This window comes from Balaenoptera ricei, chromosome 11 (genome assembly GCF_028023285.1).
Source record: "Balaenoptera ricei isolate mBalRic1 chromosome 11, mBalRic1.hap2, whole genome shotgun sequence".
NCBI lineage: Eukaryota > Metazoa > Chordata > Mammalia > Artiodactyla > Balaenopteridae > Balaenoptera > Balaenoptera ricei.
In genome coordinates, this window is record NC_082649.1 from 38,259,517 (window position 1) to 38,277,843 (window position 18,327).

Here is an 18,327-nt window from a genome sequence, read left to right on the forward strand (position 1 = left end):
ATGCTCTTTCCCCAGATGTTCACGTGGCCCCTCCACAGTTCCCTCAGATCTTGACTCAGACATCACCCTATCAAGGCCTTCCCTTGGCTACCCCATCTAACATTTCAGCCTCTCCACCCTTTCCTGCTTAATTTTGCCTCCTTATCACTTTTCACCATAAGCCATAAACGATACTCTGGTTTACTTATTTATCTTGTTTGTCATGTGTCAGCTCCATGAGGGCAAGGATTTTCATCTGTTTTATTAACTCTTACATTTTGAGCACCTGGAATGATGCCCAGTACACAGTAGGTGTTAATAAATGGCTGTTGAAGGAATGACTGGATTAGGAAAAGGAGCCAGGTGACAGAGGCTGGCAAGGATGTGGCAGCTGTTGTCTTGTTCCTGTCTCTGCTTCCTTCTTCCCTTAGACCTTCTGTCCCAGCTGGTTTTCAGGTGCAGAGAATAAAAGGGGGAACTGGTTAGGGGGGAGGGTCCTTGCAGCCCCTGGCTCCTGTCTGAACAAAGAAGGAGCAGACCTCCTCACTCTTGGAGAAGAGGATCTGGCCAAGCAAGGATGAGGTCAAAGTCTGGGAGGTGAAGAACGTTTTCTTCCAGGGTTGAGGAGGTGGGGGTGAATTTACTGGACTCAGAGCTGAAGGGGGTTTCCTGTGGCCTTCGTAGCTGTGCTCACTCCTTCTGGTGATCAGAAGAGGCCCAAGGATGGGACGAGAGGGAATTTGACCTTGGCAGCCCTACCCATGCCCTTCTCTACCCAGACCTGGGAGGGAGGCCCAGGGGCTCCGGATAGAGACTCAGCTTGGTGTCTCCACTGAGAGAGGGAAGTACCAATGGCTAATGGAACAGAGGCAGCTCCAAAGAGCAGAAGGACACAGGTCCAGACCCCAGGGCCTGCGGAAAGGGAAGGAAGAGGAGTGGTGCATGAGATGACCAAAGCCAAGAGCCCACAGGGGCGGTGGTCCCAGGTGACTTGATGAGAATGAGAACGGCCAGTATAGCTTCAGTAATTCAGACTTCAGAAATGAACCTCCCCTTCCTCGTTGGTGGACTGACTGGAGCGTCGCCTGCCCTGCTCCCTGATCTACCCTCCCTCAGGCTTGGCAGAAGCAAGCGGCCAAAGGGAATGAATTTTATCCATAAAATGTATGGGAAATATTTCCACAGGGGCTGGGCTAAAGTTGACTTTTTCTCCCTCTCCAGTACTCTAAGCCAATTAAAGCGTAAACCAGATTGCTGGGGAAATGTTTAGCTTAAAGGAACTAATTACTTTTGAGACCTTTTGGCCGAGCTTCATAGAGAACAGTAGTGTCCTAACGTCTCGGTGATTCATTCAGGAAAGTCTGGAAGGGCCTCTTCAGAAGGGTGCTGCTCCATGAACCCTTAATTACATCCTGTAATGAGACTTGTCTAATTTGGGTCAGGGCCCATGTTGCATCTTTTTTTTTTTTTGGCTGCGCCTTGCGGCATGCAGGATCTAAGTTCCCCAACCAGAGATCGAACCTATGCCCACTGCAGTGGAAGTGCAGGGTCTTAACCACTGGACCGCCAGGGAAGTCCCCATGTTGCATCTTGTTATCACACACACTGCAGGGTGGAGTAGAGGAATGGTGACAGGCCTTGGAATCAGATACACCTGTGCTTTCACTTCTGGCTCCAGCCCTTTCTGGAACAAGTTGCTTTTTTAAAAAATTAATTTATTTTTTTCCCATTAATTAATTAATTTATTTATTTTTGGCTGTGTTGGGTCTTCACTGCTGCACACGGGCTTTCTCTAGTTGCGGTGAGTGGGGGCTGCTCTTTGTTGCAGTGCGTGGGCTTCCCATTGTGGTGGCTTCTCTTGTTGTGGAGCATGGGCTCTAGGCACGTGGGCTTCAGTAGTTGTGGCACACGGGCTCAGTAGTTGTGGCACGTGGGCTTAGTTGCTCCACATCATGTGAGATCTTCCTGGACCAGGGCTCGAACCCGTGTCCCCTGCATTGGCAGGCGGATTCTTAACCACTGCGCCACCAGGAGAATCCCTTTTTTTTTTTTTTTAATCACAGTGTTTATTTATTTTTCTTTATTTCTTTAATTTTTGGCTGCATAGGGTCTTAGTTGTGGCACGCGGGATCTTTGTTGAGACATGCAGGATCTTTTGTTGCGGTGTGTGGGTTTCTCGCTGTGGCGCGTGGGCTCCAGAGCAAGTGGGCTCTGTAGTTTGCGGCACGTGGGCTCTCTCGTTGAGGTGCGCGAGCTCAGTAGTTGTGGTGTGCGGGCTTAGTTGCCCTGAGGCATGTGGGATCTTCCTTCCCAGACCAGGGCTCAAACCCGCATCCTCTGCATTGGAAGGTGGATTCTTTACCACTGGACCACTGGGGAAGTCCCCTGGAAAAAGTTGCTTTTAACCTCTGTGTTTCCACATATGTAATACGGGGATAACACCTACCTTGTAGGCCTGTGGTGAGGGCAAAACAAGATGATGAATATAACATACCTGCTGTGTAGTCATTGTCTGGTAAATATCATTGTACAGCATCATCCAGAGTGTTCGGGCCTTACTGGTCCCTCCCCCATTTCAGTCAATATTTACAACAGTAAGCATTCTTGAGATGGCGGGTGGGGGAAGAGGGAGATAGGCCAAAAGAAAAGTGTTTCACCGAAAGCGCAAGATGGAACTAGGGAGTTTGCAGCCTAGAAGGGGAGATTCCCATGCATGAATAATGCTAACAGAGGATGTGATGAGAGGTATTGATGAGAATAGAATGGGAGTTCAGAGGAGAGAAAATTACAGCCAGAATGTCATTTGGATTTTTCAGTGGAATTTGAACCTCAACACCAGCCATCTGGCTAAGGGATGCATGATGTGGAGCAGAGGAGAATGTGGGTTGGGAGGAACTTCAGGGCTCAGCTGGTTCACCCTCCTCATCCTATAGAAGAGCAGGATTGGCCTCAGGTGTTGGAATCAGGGTGCTTGACCCCAGTGCAGTGGCAGCGTCCACTTGGAGGAGCTGGGTCGATCTGGGTTTCAGTGAAGCCGGGGGGCATACACAAGGGCCCAGCATCAAAGATGGTGGTGAGGGCTTCCCTGGTGGTGCAGTGGTTAAGAATCCACCTGCCAATGCAGGGGACATGGGTTCGAGCCCTGGTCTGGGAAGATTCCCACATGCTGTGGAGCAACTAAGCCCGTGTGCCACAACTACTGAGCTTGCGCTCTAGAGCCCGCAAGCCACAACTACTGAGCCCACGTGCCATAACTACTGAAGTTCGTGTGCCTAGAACCTGTGCTCTGCAACAAGAGAAGCCACCGCAATGCGAAGCCTGCGCACCACAGCGAAGAGTAGCCCCCGCTCGCCACAACTAGAGAAAGCCCGCACACAGCAACGAAGACCCAACGCAGCCTAAAATAATAAATAAATAAATTTGTAAAAAAAAAAGATGGTGGTGAAAGCAAAGGCATGGAGGTGGCTGGAGTAAGCAGGCCAGTCCAGGTCCTGCAGAGTTGGGAGATATAATAAAGGGCTAATTATAAAGGAGTGGGCGGGATTCAGGGAAACCAACGTGGGCTGGTGAATCACAGGGGCTGGGGACAGTGGGACTACTCCAGGCCTGAGGAGGTAAGGGGCGGGGGTGGTTCCTGGAACCCTAAGGGAGCTTGTCTACAGGAGCAGGGGCCCTCAGTGGAGGGACATGGTCAGCCTGGGCAACCTCACTCTCTCCCCACCCTCTGCTCTCCTGCCTTCACCTCCCATTGGTGGAACCCCACTGGAAGACTTAGAGCGGGGGGCAGCTGTTGATCCAGTCCACACAGGTCGGCCTCCCGGGCACATAGCAGGGTGGGGAAGGGCTGGAAGTAGATCCAGAGGGCAAATGGAGACCATCCAAAACAGGGTGAGCAGATGAGTGAGGCTGGTGTTCAGGGTGTGAGGCTGGTAAGATACAGGGAGAGGCAGCTGAAGGGAGCTCATTACTCTCAGACTGAGGACTGCTGGGGTCATAGGGTCAGAATGTCAGAGAGGAGACTGACCCCATTTACAAGGGACCATCAGCACCATGCCCAGCCTTCAGGGGTGACGGTGGCAGAGCTCTGTTGCATGGGCTACCCCTGGGACACAGGCTTCAAGCTATTTCTGTAGAAGGAAAGATACCCTCGAACATATCAAGGCCCTACTTCTTTGCCTGATTCTTTGTGTGACCTGCAGAGGAAAGTATCAGGAAGGGAGAGTTTAAAGAATAATCCAGATCCATCTCTATGGAACTGTCCCTGGGATGGAAGCCTGTTTTTCCCAGTAAACACGAACCCATTCCCATGGCTCCACCTGCTAGTTCATTGCAAAAAGTCTCTCTGTTAGTGGAATCTTGGCCAAGAGATACTCATTCCATGGCCGGAGGGAGTCAAGTGCAAGCACAGCAGTTTCTCCAGGTAGGGTCTCCCATGTTTGCATAAGGCCACAGAAGGATAAAAGCTGCTCTCACAGCCCCTGGCTGCCAGGTTTCAGCTGATTTTAACTGTTTGGGTCATTTTAATGCCTTCAGAGAAAGCTTCGTCTTCCCATCACCTAAATCTGTCACTGCACTTTGTGAAAATTGACTCAAGATGTAATTTTAGCCCAGGAAATCGACCACTATTTGCATCAAGGCTTACTAAGCCCTTCTGCATGTCCCAGGAAAGGCAGGATGGCCAGGTAGGAGGAGTCCCAGAAACTCTCTCACTAGGAAGAGGGAGCTGTGCTTGGTTCCCCATTTGAAAAGTGTAGGGGTGCAGCCAAAATAATAATAATAATAATAATAATAATGAATTTCACATTGGGAATTCCCTGGCAGTCCAGTGGTTAGGACTTCATGATTTCACTGCCGAGGGTGAGGGTTCAATTCCCGGTCGGGAAAATAAGATCCCGCAAGCCCCACAGCCAAAAAAAAGAAAAAAGAAAAAAAAAAAAGAAAAGTTTAGGGGTGATCCCTGCCCCTCCCTTGCCAGGTGGCTATCCAGGCTGAGGGCCCTTCAGAAAGGAGGAGATGGGTATCATGGAATCTTAGGGTGTCCCACTGATCAACCCACACCACCTGCAGAGCATGTGGCCCCAGCCGCCACGCCCGCATGTCCCTGCCTGAGCACTCAGTCTATTTTTGAGCAACCTCAGCCCGCTGAACATCTTCACACCAGCTGGGAATGACAGTTCATCTCTGAATATTCGGGATGATCTTCCTCGGAGCATCTTGACATGAGCCTCCACATAACTTTGACTCAACTTACTGTGTGCTGGGAGATGAATGCTGGGGACACAAAGGGTGACCAGACACTGTCTACAGCCAGAGCTCACTTTCAATTCAGGGAGGTAACAAAAACAACAATAACTGCAATAGTAATGCTAATAGCAAACACATATCTAACAGTGATGTACCAGGCACTGTTCTAAAAAGCACTTACTGTAGTAACTCATTTAATCCTCACAACAACCCTGTGAAGGAGGTGGCAGCAGCATTATTATTGTTATTGTTATTATTATTATTGGCCCCATTTAACAAAACAGGAAACTGAAGCACAGAGTAGTTAATGTGAAAGTAGTTTCTAGAACATGACGTCAGAACTATAATAGAGTTATATATAAAGGGCAAAATTCCACTCGTTCCTAATTCCACACTCCTTAGATGTGCAAGTATGTTGATTTTCTCTTCCACATATTCTTATTTTTTTTTAAAATTTATTTATTTAATTTATTTATTTTTGGCTGTGTTGGGTCTTCGTGGCTGTGCGTGGGCTTTCTCTAATTGCAGCAAGCGGGGGCTACTCTTCGTTGCAGTGCACGGGCTTCTCATTGCAGCAGCTTCTCTTGTTGTGGAGCACAGGCTCTAGGTGTGCAGGCTTCAGTAGTTGTGGCATGCGGGCTCAGTAGTTGTGGCACAAGGGCTTAGTTGCTCTGCGACATGTGGGATCTTCCCAGACCAGGGCCAGACCAGGGCTCGAACCCGTGTCCCCTGCATTGGCAGGCAGATTCTTAACCACTGTGCCGCCAGGGAAGTCCCCCACATATTCTTTCAATGTTTGAGGACACCTCACATGGCCCTGTTAGTACACTTTGGGGCAGACCTAGAATGTGACAATTTCTATCAAGAGTTCCTCTTTATATAACTGTCTCTTGTCCCTTTGCCAATCTGGGCACACTCCCTGGAACACACTTCCATTTGTCAATGTTCTTCCCAAAGTGTGTGTCCTGCACCATTCCCTTCTCCAGCTCAGAGCAGCATGGGCTGGCTCCCTCCTCACAGGGGCTTGGACTAGACAATCATGCATTCTGTGTGTTTGTTTCCAAGGGTTATATATCTATCGACATTACCTAGAATTCCACTGGCCTTTTTGGCAGGTGTCTTCGACTTACTTCATATTGAGTTTTGGGGCTCCTGTATCCTCCTCAAACAAGCTGCTATCCAAACAGAATTCCTCCAGCTCAGATTTGGCAATTGAGTTTTTGAATCTAGATGTGAAATTTTACATTTATCTCTGTTACATGTCATTTGGCAGATTCAGTCTGTTGTTATGGTCTGTGAAGATCACGTTGAATTATGACTGTGCATTCAGCATCTTGGTTCTGCCTCCTTGTCCTGGGTCAGCTGCAGTCATTGTCCGCGTGAGTGATAGGGGTTGAATGGGATGGAGTGCTGTGGTCCTCCACTAGAGACCTTTTCCCAGACTGATCTCAGTTATCTAGTTGACCTTTGGGGAGTGCTGTTCAGCCACCTAGGATCTACATAACTTTGTTATAACCCATCTCGTATTTCTGCATCTGGTCCCTAAGGACATCATGAATAACAGTCAAATACCTTGTCAGTTGATGCCCTGAACTTGATGCCCATCCCAGCTCTGAGATTTACCATGTGACCTGGATGAGGTATTTATCTTCTCCAAGTCTCATCTTACTCATCTGTAAAATGGGGTTAGGAGAGCTTCTTGGAAGGACTAACTAAGATAATGCTTGTGAAATGCCTGGAAATATCAACTGCAGTGTGCCATTGCCCAGCTCAGGCACCCTCCTCAGCCTGGGGCTGTAGGACCTGATTCGCTCCAAGGAGTGAGGGCTTCCAGGGGGAGAGGGGCTTGAAGGGAAGCATCCCAACCCTGTGTGTGAGGAGTCCCTCATCAGGAGGGGCTCTTTCAGGAAAGGCCGGACACAGGGATGTCATCCCTGTGTCGTGCCCAGAGCATTGTAGCATGGCATACCAGCCACCAGGATGGTGGCTGCGGATGGTGCAGGAGCCCCGCTTCCAGCCTCTGTGGCGCCTTTGTCCCCTGCTGGTGTTTATCCTGGGTATCTCCTCTCAGTCTGCCCGCGAAACCCTGCCTCTCTGGTGGTGGCCTGTCTGCCTCCTGCCCCCTATAAGACCCCGACCATCCTCCCTGGCTCTGGCCCCAAAGGTCACCCCCAGGCTCATCCCCAAAGTCTCCTTTTTAGCTCCTCCTGAACAGAACAGGGCTTTTTCCTGTGGCTCTCCAAATCACAGCTCAGGAATTCACCCATTTCCCAAGGCTCTAAGACAAAACATCAACTTCTTAGCCTGGTGTTAGAGCCTCTCCCACTTGGACTACCCTAAACATGGCCATAAGACAGGAACTACCATGGATTCAGCACTTGCTGTGTGCTCTGCTGGCACATCCCTAATGCTGCAGCCAACTGTGAGGAGATGTGATTGGCCCAGATCCGAGGTAGGAACTGAGACAGGGAAAGCTGAAGCGGCTTGTGCAAGGCCATGCATTTCATCAGTGTGGGGCTGGGACTCAATCTGTTATGAAGCCACCTAACCCTGGTTGGCCGTCCACAGCTGCCAGGCCTTTGGGACAGAGACCTGCAGCCTCCCACAGTCAGGAGTGGGTGCAGGCACATCTCTGCTTCTGCTCAACCTCGACGCCAGGGCCTACACAACCGTGAAAGCAGGTCTCAGGCTCATTTCTGCCGCACGCACCTGTGAGTTAGATTGAACCATATGAATCTGCAAATTGAAAATTTTGGCAATTTCATATGGTCTAACAGTTAAGGTTAGACTCTAACCTAATATTAGTAAGTGGCCCCTAGTCACACACCTGTCCTTACAAGCTCAGAGAGGTCCCTGGGCCTGCCTCTTGCCTGAAAGTCTTCTGGAAGCCGGCCGAGGGATGATGTTCCAGGGTTGGTAAGGATCAGGCCACAGCAGCCTCCACCTGTGGGAGAACCCAGGGGTATCAGAAGCCCAGGCCCACTCCCCAAGGCATGAGGTAACTGGTCTCTGCAGATTCTCACTCCCTGCTTGTGCAAGTGCTTAAGTGCTTGTACAGCACTCCTAACCATCCAGATGTCTCTCTACACCTTCCTGTTGGTTGTGAAAAGTCATTGCTAACATCCCTCTGTTAATAGGGCTCTCCAGTACCCAGGAGATAACGTATTAAAGGTGAGGCCTCCTAATTAGGGTCTTTCAAATGTAACTCCCACTCATCAGATGGATGAAACTCATTAAAAAATAATTTAAAATAATGTGTTACAGACAGTAGAACAAAATCCAAGCTATTTGACTCCAGGCTTTTCCCTCCCTACCTCAGGGCCTGTTACCCGCTATCTTAGGGAAGAAGCTCTTCTTAGCTCTGTCCCTCTCCCTGCATCCAAACACTCATAGCTCCCAGTCTGGCGTACTGCCCACCCTCACTCTATTCCTCCAGAGGAAATTCTCCACCGTGCCCTTTCCTTTATCCAGCTCTGATCCACCTTAAGCTCTCTCTGAGCTCCCCAGACACCTCTGTCCCAGCAGCCAAGATTGCTCCCTGATAACTCTGATTATTTAAGTTACTCAAAGAATCAACCAAGATGTATGGAAAATCTGTGTAACAACAGGCATCCTTTACTGAGTGCCTGCCATGTGTCCAGCATCTCATACTCATCATCCCTAATCCTTATAACAACTTTGCAGGCAGGTACAGATTATGCCCAGACCATGGAGGAGGGGTGGGGTCCTGGGCAGTTTTAAGAGTCAGACAAACCTGGGTTTGTTTCAGGACCCTGGTACTTAGAGCTGTGTGGCCTAGACACTTATCCCCTCTGAGCCTCAGATTCCTCACATGTAATATGGACAACTAACAATACTTATCTTCTGGATTGTCTAAGGATTTGAGATAACATAGGATAAGTTGGAGGAGCCAAGTAGGCACTTGGTAAAAGATAGCTCTTGTTAATAGATCACTGATGGTGCCGGGCAATGTACCAGGCAGTTTATATACTTTATCCCAGGTAGCCCATTCTATAAATAGCAGCGTGGAGGCCAAGAGAAGGGAAGTAACTTAGGTAAGACACTGTGGTATCCTCCAGGGTGCAAAGCTGTAGCAGGGAGGTCCCTGCCCTCAGAGACCTTACAGGGAGCTGGGGAGAACAGACACATATATAGAAGGATTTATTTATTTATTTTTTAAAATTTGTTTTATTTATTTTTATTTTTTGGTTGTGTTGGGTCTTCGTTGCTGCACGCAGGCTTTCTCTAGTTGCGGCAAGTGGTGGCTTCTCTTTTTGCGGACCATGGGCTCTAGGCACGCGGGCTTCAGTAGTTGCAGCGCGTGGGCTCAGTAGTTGTGGCTCATGGGCTCTAGAGTGCAGGCTCAGTAGTTGTGGTGCATGGGATTAGTTGCTCCGCGGCATGTGGGATCTTCCTGGACCAGGGCTCGAACCCGTGTTGCCTGCATTGGCAGGCGGATTCTTAACCACTACGCCATAAGGGAAGCCCTATAGAAGGATTTAAAAGCCTCATTTATTCATCTTGTTGAGGGTGTTGGAACAGATCCTCTCTGAGACCCCAAGTTCCAGACCACAACTAGTCCAAGAGCCTCCCAAGTAGTTTAGACATGAATTCTCAGCACTTCACAGCAGGGAGAGATCAAGAGGGCTAAGGAGGCTTCCAGGGGGAGACAGCACCATACTTGGGACTTGAAGGATGGTGGGAGGAGGAAAGGGCATTCCAGGAATGGGACCCGACATGAGCAAAACCTGGGGGTGGGAATGGCCTGCATGTCCATGAGCTAGCTGGCTGTGACTCAGTCCAACTGCAGTCCAGGGTGTGCTGGAGGGAGGTTAGAGATCAGCTCCAGAGGGGAGGGTGGCGCCCCCCTGGGAGCCCTGTTGGGAGTATGTGGTCTTAGATTTTATCACAGTTTCCAGAATCAGGAGTCAAGGAACAGGCATTTATTGAGCACTTACTATATGCCATACACTGATCCAGGCATACAGTGGAGAACAAGACAGGCAGAGTCCCTACTCCGGAGAGGCTTAGTGTAGTCAGCAAAGAAATTGGATAATTTCAGGTACTGTTTGATCAGTGCCGTGAAAAAGATAAGACAGTGTGATGAAATAGAGACTGACCTGGGAGAAGGGAGCTGCTTTAGTTAAAGGGGCGTCAGGGGAGGCCCTGCTGAGGGGCTGGTGATGCGAGTTGAGCCCCAAGTGGTGCCATGCATTAGTCTGGGGGTGGGGAGGTTCCAGGCAGAGGGAACAGCAAGTGCAGAAGCCCCAAGGTGGGAACAAGCTCTTTTTGTCAAAGGACCAAAAGAAAGACTGGTACAGTTTGAGTGGTGTGAATAATAAAGACAGTGGGCCATATGGTCACAGAGTTTGCACGGGCAGATCCTGCAGGGCTTTGTAGCCCATGTAGGAGTTCAGACACTGCTCTAAGTGTGATGAGAAGCTATTTGAGGGTTTTGAGCAGGGGAGTGATGTAGCCTTGTTTATGTTTCAGAAAGATAACTCTGCCCCTTGTGTGCAGAGCAGATTGCAGGGGAAGGGGCAGATGCAGGAAGACAATTTGCAGTGTTTGTGGAGCTCCTGGGATGAGATGGGGTGGGCAAGGGCAGTGGGGATCCGCTTGGTCCAATGGCCAAGAGTTTAAATGTGAAATGAAATGACCTTCTGCCCACTAGGCTGTGAGCCCAATTGGGATCCCTGATGACCAGCACAGGACCTGGCCCCCGTCATAAAATGTAGACCTTTATCAAAAGATTTAAAGTAATGAATGGACTGTTATTGTTGCTAAAGCCCAAAGCAGGAGGCAAGCCTCGCTAGCAGGTGGATTCCCAGGCCAGCATGGGGTTGGCTTTCCAGACTCTCCCCTTTTTGCAGAGAGGAGTCTGCCTCTGCAAAGAAAGGGCCCTCTTGAGCCTTGGGTCCCTTGGGCAGCCTTTAGTGGTTTTTGCTCTTGTCACACAGCTGAATTTCCAGGGCCTTGACTCCCTGTCATCAGGAGCAGGCAGTCTAGGACCAAGGCCTTACTTCAGGGACCAGGTGAGTCCACAGGTACCTGTTCCCAGTTTTAAGGTTAGGGCTTTAGAACCTGCTTACAATGTCCCTTCAAATCCTGACTTTTCCACTTCCCTTAACCTCTCTCAGTCCTAGTTTTTTTCATCAGCAAAATGGGACCCTGGGACCCTGATGCCTGCTCATTGGGCTGTGATGGGACGTAATGACAGAATCACCTCAGTGCCTTGTTGTGCTCAATACTTTAAATATTATTATTATGCAATACAGTCAGATAAAGCTATGAGGCGGCTCTGTCTCGGTCCTGCTGATCCTCAATAGGAGGATGACTGACATTCCTACTACCCATGCAGTCTCCACATCAGCAGCACCGTGTGATCTGCCTTGGCCCTCACCACATCCCAGATGAGGAAGCAGTTGGATGGAGGGGTCCTCGCTTCGCCCAGCGACTGCTAGCAAGTGGCAGAGCTGGGGTGTGGTGAGGTCTTCTGAGTCTGAGTCCGGGCTCCTCTCATCTGCCCAGGCCACTGACTTTCAAAATGGGCTTTTCTAGCTCCAGGGTTTGATGTGGTGCCTCAGGGGCCAACTGTGAATTTGTGTGTGGCTCCTGCCACCCCTTCCCCCATTCAGCCAGAGGTGTTTGTTAGTTCTGTGTGATACATTGGACAGGAGCCTAAGATTCCCTTTAAAGAAAGGAGTCTGCCTTTCTAGTAAACCCCGAGGATCTAGGCCAGGTCCCTTGGTAGCTGATAAATCTATTTACTCTTTGGCGTTAGTGTCCAGGCACACTTCATAGCTGCAGCTGAACTGTTGAGAGCGTGGGCTCTGAAGTCAAGGTAACTGGGTCCAAATCCAGGCCACCACCTTCCCAGCTGGGGCGCTTAGGCAAATGCTTAGGCTCACAAGCCTGCTGTGAGGATTAAAGGAGTTAATTCATGTAAAGGGCCTGGCACATAGAGAATGCTCGATAATGGCTCTTCCTATAAGAAGCCCTTAAGTGAGAAACCACCGATGCTATCATTTCACTGATGGTGTATAAGAAGAAACCACTGATGCTATCATTTCAGACGTCTTGATGCCATTTGATAGGAACCATAGACATTTTAGGGTGTGCTGGGGGACAGGTGCGATTGTGGCAGGCTTTCTCAGGCTCCCCCATTCCCCCAGAAGTGCTGCAGCCAGACCCAAGGCTCAGCCGCTCAGGCAGGACCAGAAGGACAAGCCAGTGGAGAGTGTTTTGCCAGCAGGTCGGCAGCCGGGCTTATTGGTAAAAGGGCCACTCCCCCAGGAGCTGGGACAATTTAACAGATTATCTGGAACAATGGCTAATTAGGAACTAAGCTTTTTGGCAGGAAGTCTTTTATTATAAAGCTTGATAAAATTTCACAGGCCACTGCTGGTGTCTGGGGCCAGAACTGGAACCTTCTCTGTCCAGGCCTGAGCACTGCGAAGGCCATTGGAGCCTCAGGTCCCCCATCTCCACCTCTGCCCTTCCTCACCTAGAGGCCTTGACAAAACAGGAAATGGTCTGGGAGGCCACCAGGCCACATAAGTCATGGTTTGCTCTGTGTGCCTTTAGGTAAGCCCCATGCTTTCTCTGGGCCTCGTTTTCCTTACTCTCCAAGGAAGAGATGACCACAGAATCCTGGACCCCTCCCGTGAGAGAACCTGAGAGAAATTTCCAGACCCAAGATGGTGGTGGACCTGGCATGGGACTTCTGTGCCCCTCCCCACAACCCATGCCCTCCTGCCTGATGCCCAGACCTCTGGCCATTCTCCCCAGCCCTGGACACCCACCCAGTCCCCTATTCCCAGAGCCAAGCAGATTCCCTTGTCCTATTTGTATTTGAGTCAGATAGATTTCTGGCCTCTAATTTTAATCCCGGTGAACATGATTCATGAGGGCTCAGGGGCTGGGCTCTGCAGCGAGACGTTAGAATCTGCCATTAAGGAGCCATCAGTAATATATGAAAATTACAGGGGAGCTCCCGCTGGGGAAGGGTGGGCAGCTTGGAGGTAGAGAGCTGTCTGTCAGCTCTGGCCTCCTTCTGTCCTGGCCAGCACAGTCACTGGGGGCTTCGCAGCTGGGAGGGAGGTCTCTGAAGCTTCATCCAGCTGTAATTTGTAAAAAGGCAAGAGCTGCTTAATTCAGGGGCTGTTAAGATCGTTCAGGCTTGCAGAGCCACCCACTCACTACTGAGGCAGGGGATCGCGGTGAACACCGAGATCCTGTCACTCCTGGGAGCCCTGGCCCTCCCTCCCGGCCTCCTGGAGCTCTGTTTCTTCATCTGTAAAATGGGGATGATAATAAAATCATCTCCATGGGGGTCAGTGGGGGGTTAAATGAGATCATGAATGTGTGGAAGTGTTGTGAAGATGAGAAGTCACGATACAAAGCGGAAGGAGGAGGAGGATTTGATGGAAGGGAGAAACCTGGGAGAGGGGGGCATAGACAGGCTTCTGGGACAAGAGGGCACTGCTCAGAGCCAGAGCCCCGCCTGGCCTGGGCTCTTGTCATTGCCCGTTTCCTAATCAGCTATGTGACCTCTGTCAGAGCACCCCATCCCTGCTTCCCTGCCTCTCTTTTCTCATTGGTTGAGAGGATCTGGTTCCTTCTGGCCCTAAGATCTTCAGTTCTGAGTCAACTTGTTAATCAATGAATGTTTACGGAAATCATAGGAAGGACCAGGACTGTGGGTGTGTGTGTGTGTGTGTGTGTGTGTGTGTGTGTGTGTGTGTGTGTAGGGGTTAGAGGTGGGGTGGGGGTTGAGCAGAGGAATAGATCAGGGGCGCTCACCTGTGCCACCTGACCTGTAGAACCACCCAGCCCCACAGGAGGAATTAACCAGGTGGAAGGGACAGTCAGCACTGAAGAAGTTCAGAGGTTGGGCTGGGGTAAAGACTGATAGGACACAGTCCCAGCCTCATTCACAGTATTAACCTCTTATTGGTGAGTGACTCGATCAACTCCTAATTGATTAGGAGCCAGAATGCCTGAGTTTGAATCCTGTTCCTTCCACCCATTAGCTGTGTGACCTTGGGCAAGTCACTCAGTCTCTCTGAGCCTTATCTTAGTTTACTTTTCTGTAAAATGAAGATGATAATAGTACTGCCTCATAAGGTTATTATGAATATTAAATGAGTTAATATATGGAAAACACTTAGCACCTGGCACCTGGTAGGGCTTGGTGACAGTTGTTATCACTGTATTGAAGACCAACTGTGCAACAGATGCTCAGTGCAGCCTTTCATGCACATTTCCCTCTAGCTTTCCCCTGAAGAAGGAAGGATGTTCTGTTTTAGCGATGGGGAAATGCACCTTCCGAGGTGTTACCCAGGTGGTCTCACATAGATAATAAGTAACAGAACCCTGGCCAGTGGGGCTCCTGGGCCACTGGCCTGGCTACCTCTCTGCACCTCCCTGGCTCCAGCCCCCAGTGCCTACCCCACCAGCCATGGGCATCTGTGGGGAGTTGACCGACATGGTGGGAGACATCCCTGAGCTGCTTTCTGTCACTGCCCCCAGCAAGTGGATTGTGAGGAAGAAGAAGAGGACCAGATTTTAGAAATCTGGAAGCAACAGAGAGAGCCTCTTCCCAGGCTGCCTTTGTTCTGCATGTCTAGTGTCTGAGCTGGGGATGAGTGGGCCAAGGGCACCCCTCCCCCCATTCTCATTAGCAGCCTCCTTGCCCAAGGGCTCCTCCTACCTTCCCTTCCCTGCAGTGGCCAGAGTGAATTTTCTTCTCTAGGCCTGGGTGGCTAAGCAAAATTTACACATTCTACTGCCTTTTTTCTAACTGAGGTGTTGAGGGGAGCCCACAGGGAGGGCAGAGCCTTGATCTTAATGGAGCAGCTGGTTTGTAAGAGCAAAGGGCCAGCCCTGAATTTTCCCCTCAGCCTCACCCTGTATGTGGAAGTTATGTGGAGAGAAACCACACAGAACTGGGACCTCCAGGGGACTTAAGCACAGAGGACCCCTTTAGATGGAGCATAGAAACCTTCTCAGGCATGGAAGGTGGGTAGGAAATGTTAGCGGTTAGGGCCAGGAGCATCTCAGAGTTCAGAGACTTGGGAGATATATACTTCCTGGGTGGCTGGGCCAGGATTTGGGATTTATAAAGAACCAGAGTGTGGAATCACAAATTTACAGAGCATGTTTTATGTCCCAGGCTCTTTTCTAAGTATATTACATACACTAAATCAATTAAGCCTCCAACAACTCTATAAAGTGTGGATAAATGGTCATTTCCATTTTATGGGAGAGGAAATTAAGGCAGAGAGGTGAAGGTGTTGCAGGAAGGGGGACCCCTTCCAAGGCCCAAGGGTGGGCTCTTGTCTAACACTCGGAAATTAATTTTCTGAGGAGACACACACGCTGACAAAGCAAAAAACTTTATTGGGAAGGGGTGCCCGGGTGGAGAGCAGCAGGGTAAGGGAACCCAGGAGAACTGCTCTGCCACGTGGAGCACAGTCTCAGGTTTTATGGTAATGGGGTTAGTTTCTGGGTTGTCTCTGGCCAATCATCTTGCTTGGCCCATATTTGGTCTGACTCAGGATCCTTCCTGGTGGTGCGTGCATCTCTCAGCCAAGATGGATTCCAGCGAAAGGATTCTGGGAGGTTAGTAGGACATATTATGGGCTGGCCCCTCCCAAATTCTTCCAGTTAGTTTTCAGCAGCAGCACCCTGTTCCTTATCAGGACCTCCTGTTGTGAGAAACTTATACAAGTGGTTATCATGGTGCCTGGCCAAGGTGGGCAGTTTCGGTCAACGGTTCCCTAACAAAGGGATTTAGCCAAGGTCACACAGCCAGTGAATAGCAGAGCCAGGATTTGAAACCAGGAAGCCTGGCCTCAGACTGCTCTATTTACTACTTCACTTTACTACCTTATGTGGGAACCCCTAAGATCTGCCTTCCAAAGCTAGAATTAGTGGTTCTTAAAGCTTTCTGAAGACATGCTTCCCTTTGAGAAACTGATGAAAACCATGGCTTCTCTCCCCAGAAAATGAGGACATGTACAGATATTTGCATTCAATTTCAGGGTGTCACAGCCCACTCAGAGCTGGTTCTAATCTAGCAGTTGCCCTTCCCTGCTGGGCTCTCTGGCATCTGTGTGGGTGGGGCTGGGATGACTACTTTCTACAAAGCAGAGGCTGTGGTGAGAGTCCCCACCAAGGCCCACAGGTAGGATGGCTGGGCTGGGACCCTGCATCCCAGAGGGCTGTCACAGACCTTGGGTACCTAGGCTGCATGGGCAGGAGTCACACACTTTACTGGTGACATGAACGTTACCGTGTCTAAGAAGAATGGGGTAGGGGTGGGGACCGTTCTTCGTTTGTGTTCAGGTGAGTTGGAAATGGTATGAGTGTGTGCATGTGTTTGTGAGAGAGAAAATATATCAGTCAGGGTCCCAGCAGGAAAGAGAATTCTACTCAGTTGTTTTCACTGAAGAGATTTAATGGATTTCTTTCAAAGGTACGGGTGAGGTTGAGGACACCCACAAGGGACAGTGCAGCACCCAGGGCCTGGCAACAACAGGGAGCTGTTTCCACCCAGGCTTGCAGGAGCAGTGGGAGGAGACAATGTTATTGTGTGTGAGTGAGAGGTGAGCGTGGTGGTGGGCGTGGGGAGAGCAGCCCCTCCCAGAACCATGGTGCTGAGACTGGGCCAGAGACGGAGGAAATAGCCCACATTCTCTCATCTCCCGTCTCCCATCTGCCATCTGCCATCTGCCAGTGCCTCCCACTGGCCAAACCCAACTGGAACCCACAGAGCAAGGGGACCAGGTGATGGAGTTTGACAGGAAACAATCTCCTGGAATGTAGAGCAGGACGGAGAAGGAGCTGGACAGGGTGGGGCAGCAGCAGGAGACTCTCCGGCATGGAGAACAAGCCTCCAAATCAGTCTAGGACTAACTGCCAGCCCAGTGCCCCCTGCAGGTCAGGAGGCCCATGTCTTGACATAGGCTTGCCCCTTCCCGGCCTTGTAGTTGGATGTGGGAAGGGAAGACCTTACTGCCTGACCTGGGTTCTCAATCCCAGCCCTGCACTGGCCCTTGTCCCAGGGCAGTTTGGCGGGACAGCTGCCCACCTGCCCCCATAAATCTCGACTTCTATGTGTAGCACAGCCCCTGGGAGCCACTTAATTTAGTCCTCAAAGAAGTTTCAAGTCTGCCTCCCCTTTGAGGGTCTCGCTCAAACTGACGATATGTAATTAATGCTGCTTAATTGATATTCTTGGGACTTAGTCATAGGGGTTTTAGGAACCCTTGGGAGCATCTTTTGTGACATGTCAGAAGCTTTTCCCACTGGGTTTTGTTGCCAGGGACAAGAAGTAAGCTTTTCAGACGGTGAATACCCTAATTTCCAGGCTTATTTCTCATTTGTACTTTCTCCTCTCTGGGAGGCTGTCCCAGCCCCTGGGGTCAAAGTCCCCTCACCTCCCCGACTGCTCAGCCCCTTCCCCAATTTCACACCACAGCCTCCCCAGTCCACACTTGCCACCTACCCAACAATTCTCTAGGGTTCTCTGTATCAGAATCACTTGGTAAAACAAAGCAGATTTTGGGCTTCCCTGCAGCTTTGTTAATCAGAGAATTCCTGTGCCTACCAGTGTTTGGTGGTCTGTGCCCCAGACTTGAGCAGTGTCAGGCCCCCTCCCATCCTTAGAGACCAAGTGTGGACAAAGGGCTTCAGAATGGAATGGAGGGAGGGACAGGCCCTTCCGGGGACCTGGAAGGGCGTTCAGGGCTGGCTTGGCGCAGGATTGCGAGTGGTGAGGGGTTAACCTACCTTCCCCTCCTCCCCAAGCCCCCCTTAGCAGAGTCAGATCTCGTGCCTTTGCGTGCCTCCCACTGCTAAAACCTCATCTCTCCAAGTCCCTTCTGGCTTGAAATCTCTAATTCTCTATGTAGAACGAAATACAACCAAATTATTATTATTATTATTTTTTTAAACATCAGTTCAGCTGTGTTCTGACCATCATTAATAGGGGTATAAATTGGGTCTGACACGGACCCAGTGGCTTCTTGGATTTTTAAAATCCAAGTTTTCACATTTTGTTTCCTTTGTTATTAGCCCAAGTAATGAAGGCTATAA

The 18,327-nt window shown here is 50.1% G+C and overlaps 1 protein-coding gene across 3 annotated transcripts in view; it reads left to right on the plus strand.

Moving 5' to 3' along the window:
* The window catches only part of CPNE5 (copine 5), a 91,173-nt gene that overhangs the window by 17,629 nt on the left and 55,217 nt on the right, over positions 1-18,327 (plus strand). The gene's annotated exons all lie outside the window — the stretch shown is intronic.